This window comes from Temnothorax curvispinosus, unplaced genomic scaffold (genome assembly GCF_003070985.1).
Source record: "Temnothorax curvispinosus isolate PA1 unplaced genomic scaffold, ASM307098v1 QBEX01004747.1, whole genome shotgun sequence".
Taxonomy (NCBI): Eukaryota; Metazoa; Arthropoda; class Insecta; order Hymenoptera; family Formicidae; genus Temnothorax; species Temnothorax curvispinosus.
Window position 1 is genome coordinate 51886 of NW_020214527.1, and position 8789 is coordinate 60674.

Below are 8789 nucleotides of genomic sequence, written 5' to 3' on the forward strand. Positions count from 1 at the left end.
CTCTCTCGTTTTCCCCTTCGGTTCACGAGAGCGCGAGATAGCTCGCGCCTCCTTTCTTTCAGCGCGCGCGCCGGATCGATTATGGCTCCTCGCCTTCTTGGCCGCGTAACTCTTTTCTCCATCTCCCCCTTCCTTCTTTCTTCGTAATTTCCTTCGTCCCTTTTGTCTTTCATTTTTCTCTCCTTATAATATCGTTTGCATCCTTTCGTGGATTTACGAGACCGTTATTTCGTTAATCCGCGCGCGCGAAACTTTGTCTAGATCGATTCGGGTCGACGGGGAATCTCCGAGTTTTTCAGGTCTTTGGATGTTACTCTCGTTTCCCGGCTACCTCGCCGAAAATACAATATGAAAACGTCCCGCTGCTTATATAAAACTCTCGCAAAAAACACGTTACTCGTTTCGTCGACATCAATTTCGTGTCCAATTTACATTTCGTTGCTTACCGACGATCAAGCGCGTCACTCCGCCTTACCACATTAGCGCGGCACAAGCGCGCGGAATATATTTTCGTTTCGTATTATGTCACCGTGTTGGCCAGCACGATATTTCCGGAAATGGAAAAGCTTTCGCCATTTCGTAAAACTCATGAAACTCAGATTACGACGCCTTTGTGCAATTTTCTGGACTCGGGCGCAGCGACGTACACCGAGGGGTCTACGTAAGTAAGGCGGACTACCCGCTGTGAGAAAAAGAGAGAAAGGGCGAGAGAAAGAAAAAGAGAGAGAGAGGGAGTGGGAACCATCCTGGATCCCTGGGCGAGATAGCTCGCGCCTCTTTTCAACATCCACCGGATTGATTATGGCTCCGCGCGCGTCCGTGTGCCTGAGAAATGTTGCCTTGCCTTACTCTCTTCCCACCGCGACCGATCGCTCGCTCCTTTCGTTCGACTGGCCGGTCAACCCCGGACAGGATCAGGACGATCCCCTTATCTCCTCTATCGACCGGCCGGACATTCGAATTTGTTTTCGTGAGCGGGAATGTCCGCCGAGGCGTTCCCCGTCTCGCCGTCGGAGCACTAGCTGGCTGGCTCTTTTTTAATAAGCCGTAAATAAACGACGTGTCGATCACGCCGGAAGGGGAGGGACGTGGAAAGGGACGGGGGAGGGACATAGCTCGCCGTCACTCTCTCTCGAGATACCGTGAGACGCGATTTTTCAGCTGGCCCAGATACGTTGTTTACTCGTCCCTCGAGCAACGTAAAATATGATACCGTTTCTGCGTTTTACCGGTTATCCGACGGTGTATGTTCGCCTCCCTTCCTTGAGTAACGCGAATCGAGCTGTATATGGGGTGATCGTTTTCTATCGCGTCAACTGTCAATGACAGGTTTCTTAACAAATCCCGTGACTAAACTTCTCTTAACAAAGGTTTGGTGCACGTTACTGTTACTATTTTTATCTTTTTAACATCAAATATATATATATATATATATTTTAAAGGTTATAAGTTACATTTAAATCTCTATTTTTTTAATTAACATAATTAAAATTTTTTAATTAACACTTGTGTTTACATAAAAATGTATCTATAATTATGAATATATTATACCAATTTTTTTGCTCTTTTTTCTCAGCAAGTAGAATTTAAAAGTGTTAAACCGAATGAAATCTGAGATGAAAAAGTCAAATTGATCTAGAAAAAAAAACTTAAATATTTACAGTTTGCAAAATATAAGAAATTGCATTTCCTCAACTAAAATGCAATTTAAAAGTTCCATACAAGCATTAAGAGCTCTCTGTAACGTATATTTTAATATTAACCTTTTAGATTCTTCAAGGAACTTGTCATTAACAGTCAGCAAAGTAAATGTGGCAGAATCATATAGACACCCTATGCACATCCCCGTGTGAAATTGTTCGAGCCGCTTTTCAGCATCCAGCTGATCGATTATGCGGTCGGCTCTGAGAGAGATGCCCCGCTTATATCTTATCCGCGAGTAGTACATCTATACGGTGAATCTGGGTGTGCAGATGTGAGCGTCGAGTGAATGTGAACGTTTTCTCGCGAAGGTTTGCATCTCGTGCAAACCTCCAAGAAAAACCTACGTTGACAATACCACCCACTTGCGCGCAGAGCGGACGGGCGATGCGACGTGGTGTTAAATTATTTATGATTATCTCCGCGACTCGACCGTAAATAAACCCATTTTCCATTCCGTAACGTATTCTTCCGCTAAGCGATTCGGCTGTTTACTTTACATGTACACTTTTAAAATTCGGGCAACGTCAAAGGAGATTCGTCTCGAAATTCAAGACAAATTGCAAGTAATGCATTCTATTTTCTTCGTTGCGGAATACTAATTGAGCTATTAACGTGGAAAGTACAAATGGCGCATATAAATAGCTTTAACTCTTGTTTAGATGTCTAATAGATAGTTAGTTTTGCACAAAAAGGAAAACCCATGTTAATTAGTTATGTTATGTATTCCAACTTTGAATGCATTGTCCATGTAATTAATGAATAAGAGTATTTATATCACTTTAATAAAAATATTGAAATGCATTTTTTAATTCTTTTATGCGATGTAAAAAATAAAAAATATATTTATTCATTTTTTAAATCTCTCTTTTAAGAGTGCGATAGTTGTGCGATTGCATATTTATGCGAAAAGTTGTTAACTAAACTATAAAAAATTAAAATGAAAATAGGAGGAGATCAAAAAAATTTTATAATAATGCTTGACCTCTCTCTTCGTTAAAGTTTAATCGTATGAAAAGAAATCCGCAAACAACTGGACTTTAAATCGCAATACCAATATCCGGTGTAATCCGCGCCGCAGTGATATGGAATATTCGTTCATGAATACAGATTTGCGACATTAATAACACGTGCGGTTTGCTACAGGAGCTATACGGGACGCGTTTGAGCGTTAGTCTTGGTGCATCAAAGAGCGCGCGAGGATCACGCGTAGCGGGTGGAAAATTACGTCTAGCCCGTGCAGCCAAGTTGCTTAAGTTGGAGTTTAATTAATGCGCGAGCAAAAACACGCGGCGCTACTCGACAGCTCGCGAACGGGGGATGTGCGTGCGTGTGCGTGTGCGTGTGTGTGTGTGTGTGCGCGGGCGCGCGCGAGAACTCATGAGATTCTCATTGCACGATATTTCTCCCGTGACGTAGAAGCATAAATATTGTCGCGAAAGAGAAGGGATGTTTGCGACCTACGACGGTGGGGGCCTCGGAAGCGGGGAGGTGTCATTTTTATTAAAATAAAAAAATTAAGGAGGGAAAGGTAGGAGGGGACGAGGAGCGAGGAGTCGGAAGAGAAAAAAAGATATGGATTTATCATCAGGGGCGCGAGAGAAGGCGTCGACAGAGGAGGGAGACCGTCTTGAGAATGCATCGCGCGCGACCGACGTGCTCTCCACTTTGCATAATACCGCTCTGCTCGTTAACTCGATGACATTCGAACAAAATGCCGCCGTTTCGCCTTACGACGGGAGCGTCGCGTCTCGCGGGGGACGATTCCTCTTTATACGCTCTTCTTTACCGCTCTCCACAGAGTCCGCTCGGCGCGGCGCCCGCGCCCGTATTATTTCTCTCTTTGCCCTTTCTATTGTCTCCCGGCTCGCGCTCGGGCATATTTAAGCGGCGCAGTTACGCGAAACGAATTGCATTGCTCTAGCGCAAACGATAAACACCGACGGTAAATTCGCCCGTCGCGGATAGTAAATAATAACAGCTCCCGTCTCCCGCCGGATATTCCGTTTTAATCTCCGCCGGCGAGGTGGTCGCGATCCGATCGCGTGTTTCGGCCCGGAGACTGTTAATTTGCACCTTCGGGATAAATTGAAGGCTTGACGTAAAAATGGGCGTAAGCGTGTTGGTCGCTTACGGGAAATATCTTTTTCCGTAGGAAAGATTATGTCAAGCCCAACAGCAACGATCGCGCTCACACACGCAAACACATGCATACATATGTAAATACTACGTATTTTATCTGCGATTCTTCTAAAAGTATGAACGACTTCTCTTGAAATTTCTGTCCACGATTCTTCATAACTTCATAACACTTCTCCAATTTAGTTAACTAACGATTTTTAATTTGTACATTGTAATGTAATTTAGAAAACCGCACTAAATGAAAGAAACCGCGCACGTGACTAAAGATTGGGGAGTTTTTGCAATACCGTCTTTCAGATACGGTAAACGTTATCTGAATTGTTTAGATACATTCACTCTGTATCTGAACAATTCAGATACGGTTACCGTGTCTGAAAGACGATATTGCAAAAACTCCCTAGTAGATTCAATACGCGCGTTACTTCTATTTGTGAGTTGAAATGATAAAAAGAACAGAATTCGATATATACTTATTTCACAGTGCGATTGAATCGTGCGTTACTACGATTCTTACAAGACGACTTAGGCCAGTCAAATTAGACAAAAAAAAGGCTTTTGCTCTCAAGTGATGCGAACTTTTTTATTCCTTTTTGGGCGTGTTGGGGGTGTTTAGAAAAGCTTATTTTTGAGTTGTCGTATTATGAGACCCAGAGCTTTTTGAGAGGGGGGAGGGGGAACCAATTTTTGACGAATCGGAACGAGTCTCCGCTCATTTTCTTCGTTTTTTCAAGCCCTACAGCTTTCTCAGGAGCGAAAAAGTGCTATCTATTAATCGAAACGAGATAAATGCAAAAAACCGCGAAAATTTTATTTTTTTGGGGAACCAAAATTTTCGTTTTTTTGCAATAACTCGGCGAATGTTGATAAAAAATGAATGACTAACCCCTCGTTTTGTAGCTGAGGGGTTAGTCATTCATTTTTTATCAACATTCACCGAGTTATTGCGAAAAAACGAAAATTTTGCATTTATCTCGTTTCAATTAATAGATAGCACTTTTTCGCTCCTGAGAAAGTTGTAGGGCTTGAAAAAACGAAGAAAATGAGCGATGACTCGTTCCGATTCGTCAAAAATTGGTTCCCCCTCCCTCCTCTCAAAAAGCTCTGGGTCTCATGATACAACTCAAAAATAAGCTTTTCTAAACACCCCCAACACGCCTAAAAAGGAATAAAAAAGTTCGCATCACTTGAGAGCAAAAGCCTTTTTTTTTGTCTAATTTGACTGGCCTAACTAGGTTTGGATGTGACACTTGTGTATACGAAGCTCGGCGGCGTTCGGCGCCCCCCCCCCCCGCCCCTTGTTTACGTTGCGTACCATTGTCCGTGAACGCGTTCGGCTTGTTATTGTCGTCATTCGAGGCTCGAGTCGCTATATACGAGCGTTTTTGCGTGCCAGTGCGTCATTAATCCTCGAAACGCGATAAGTACTTATACGAGGTGAAAACGCGATCGCTCCGAAACCGTATTGCGAGTGTGGCAGCCCGCTCGTTCTCTCAACTTTCCCAATCTTCGAGCGTATCGAGATGACGATGTTTTAGCGAAACGAATATATTTCGCGCAAGCGAATATGGGAATTGTTAAATTAATCGTTTTACCGCGACGCGCTTTATATATTGTTTTTTTTTTTAATTTAACTAAGCTCTTGGATTTTATATACACATATATATCTTCATATCGTGCTTTGAATTCCTTGCCGAACTTTACGTGTAATTTTTCTATCGCTTTTTCACATCAAGAGCGCGGAGGGATACATTAATTACCGGGTTATAGTAACGGCATGATGTCTCGTTTATTTTTTATTATTATAATAATATATTTCGCGGGTTTATGCCTTTGAAGTGTAGATATTACACGCGCTCAATATAATATTTCTGTGATGTACGTATTTTCGGGCGATCGATCATATTTTAATTAAACATTAATTTGTATCGCGCGGTATATCAGAGTGAAGTTGTCGCCGTCACACTTTCGTGCTTTTCAATTATTAACGTCGCGGACACCGAGCGACTCGGTTCTCCGTATCGAGCGGCGCGGGGCGGCGCGCCGCGCGGCGTCGCGTTCGCGTTTAGTTAGCAAATACGACCGTAATCGATCTCGTACTCGATATATTTTAATATTTGCCAACCGCAAGCGGTGAATTCGGCGACGGTACGTCGACGATCCGTCGAAACCGCGATTTATTCCAAGGTTTATTCGATCGTGATCCGTCGCGCGAGCGGTCGGCGCGCGGCGCGGCGGTACAACGATCACGCCGCTTCGGAACATCGCGGATATCCATTTTCAACGGTGATTCTGTAATACACATCTGTTAATTTTACGCCGTAACGGAAAGAGGCAGTGGCTGGTTCTAAAGCGCGATTGTTCGCTATTCGTTTTCCAGGAGGCGGAAGGTGTGCGAAGGTGCAGCTAGTGCAACAGGTGCAGCATCGGCGGGTGCGGGGCGGGTGGAGCGTGAAGTCGGCCGCGCAATTTTCGGGGACTCTCTCCCAGATTCGTCCGTTACGTTAATCTACGAGACGCGATCGTCGAGCGGCCCGTACATACGTACACATACGTATTATACTCGTGTTATTCTATTCCCGTCGCAACAAAACGACGCGTCGGATACAGTGATGTCGATTTAAGACGCGAATCACGGATTTTTTTCCCTCCCCTACAGAGCATCTTGTGCGTGTAGTCTGGCGTCAGTGGTCGAGTGTGCCGTTGAAAAGTGTTGCGATCCGCCACAGCATAGACACGTAGGTATGTTCACTCCGTGTCGGCGCCTTTGAGCTGAAGTGAAATGGTCGGTCGTGATATTTGTGAAAATCGTATGATCGTATGTCTGTCCTTCTTCGACGTTCATGGAAAAGGACAGACATACGATCTCTCTCTCTCTCTCCTTCTCCGTTTCATTGACCGCCATATTGTTGAGTGTGCGGAACCATTTCAGTCATTTCACGGGTTTCGGCGGGAGGGGCGGGAGTGTACATACTGTATCTACTTATACTGGGAGCTTCCCAGAAGCGATCCAAGTCGACACAAGTGTCGTTTTGCCTTCGTTCCTCATTGCTAACAAAGAAAGATAGAACGACGTTTGTGTTGACTTGTGTCGCTTGCTGGAAAGCTCCCATCGCGGCATCGTGACTCGCGTCGGATTCCAACGGTTAATTCGCGCGCGATTACAACCTCGCCGCGAAGAATGCTGTGCCCCACGGAGGAGCGGCATCGGGATCGTCCTCGGTCAGTGGTCTCGGGTGTGCCGTGAAAAGTGTTGCGACTCCGCGTTCTATTCCGATGGTTAATTCGCGCGCGATTAACCTCGCCGCGAAGAGTGTGTGCGTCACGGAGGAGCAGCATCGGGATCGTCCTCAGTCAGCGGTCGGGTGTGCCGTGAAAAGTCGGGAATGCCGTGAAAAGTGTCGCGACTCCGCGTGGTATTCCGATGGTTAATTCGCGCGCGATTAACCTCGCCGCGAAGAGTGTGTGCGTCACGGAGGAGCAGCATCGACGGGAGCTGAGAGCTGAGAGGAGGAGGAGGCCCGGGGAGGCATCAGGCGTCGGCGAATCAACCCAAGGGTGAGTAATTTATCGTCAATTTATTACTTCGCTTGTTGAATCGCTTATCCCTGTCTCACGGCGCGTTCCACGCGTCATTTTGCGCCATTGTTATGTAATATTAAGTATATATTTTTTAAAGAGAGTTTTAAAGAGGTGCTCTCTCTCTCTCTCTATTTTTCGTAAAACGTCTTTAATAAAGTACGTAATTATATAATATATAAATATCTCGAAATATTTCAATATCACTTATTTACTTGATATTTATTTGAAAAACAAAAGGAGAAAATTAATGCGCGCACAATAATTAATTATCTTTCGAAATACCGTTTGTTATTTTGGACGATGCTATAATTCGGATTCGTTTGTGTGTTGCAGATCAACGTCTACAATTTCGCTGCTGCGCATCGTGTGTCTGTGAGTAAAATTATTTGATTTCTTTTTATTTGATTATTTGAGTTCTTTGATTTCTGTAGAATTGGCCACTGATTTAAAATTTGTTTCAAGGATTTATTATTGTTCATTGCCATTCTTATAGTTGAATAGGAATCTTCTAAATGTTTATAGAAACTCTCATCTGTTTCATTTATTGTATTCAAGGAAGTTTTTAAATTGTCCTTATTCAAAATCGCTTCGTTAGGTTGTGGGTCCCAATTACAACAGCCGCTTGTAATGTTTGCCATTTTTTTTTATTGTTTTCCTGGAATTTTTCCAGCTGTGATGGATTTTCGTTTGAACGGCCTATTTAAATAATTGTTACGTTTAATGAGTTTCATTGTTAAGGTAAAGCATCCATCTCCTGTAACGACGTTGTCAGAATCGATGTCTTTGAATATTGGATATCGCTCACGTAACTTATTAGCTATAATTTTAAAAGCACTCATTGGAATTTTGGTCTTAATATTGCGCATTTCATCTACAATAGTATGTACAACTTGTGTTTGGATACGTCTACGTCGTTCAAGTCATGTCTTAGCAGCTTCGCCGTCAGTTTCTAAAATCTCTAAAGGTACTGGTTTATCAATTTCATCTTTTACATCATTGGTAAATTTTTCAAACGGTATCTTTCCAAATAATTTCATAATTTGTTTGTAAATTATTTGATGGCTCGTAGGTAGGAGCATCGGTACACTGAGAGAAATGTCTGGTGACGCTATCCAGAATTCAGGATCGGTTTACCAAACAGTATAGTGAATAATCGTGTAACAAGACGTCTAGTTAATAATACCAAACTATCTGGTAAGCGCATTGTCTGATTAGAATTACAGCAATGTTTAGATATGTTTACCAAACTGTCTAGTATAACGTACGATTCATTTGATGAGCGTTACGAACCTCTATTCGTAACTGCTTCTCCGTCTCCATAAGCTCTGTTTTTCCTTATTCATACATTCATTTCGGGATAAAATTAT

General features: G+C 43.3%; 1 long non-coding RNA gene across 1 annotated transcript in view; it reads left to right on the forward strand.

Annotated features, from left to right (window-relative positions):
- Positions 1-8548, forward strand: part of LOC112453875 — a 44793-nt gene extending 36245 nt beyond the window's left edge. The window contains exons 2-3 of the long non-coding RNA XR_003040675.1: positions 6221-7398; positions 7756-8548. This is a non-coding gene — a long non-coding RNA (uncharacterized LOC112453875). The remainder of the gene's footprint in view (positions 1-6220; positions 7399-7755) is intronic.
- The last annotated feature ends 241 nt before the right edge of the window (positions 8549-8789 follow it).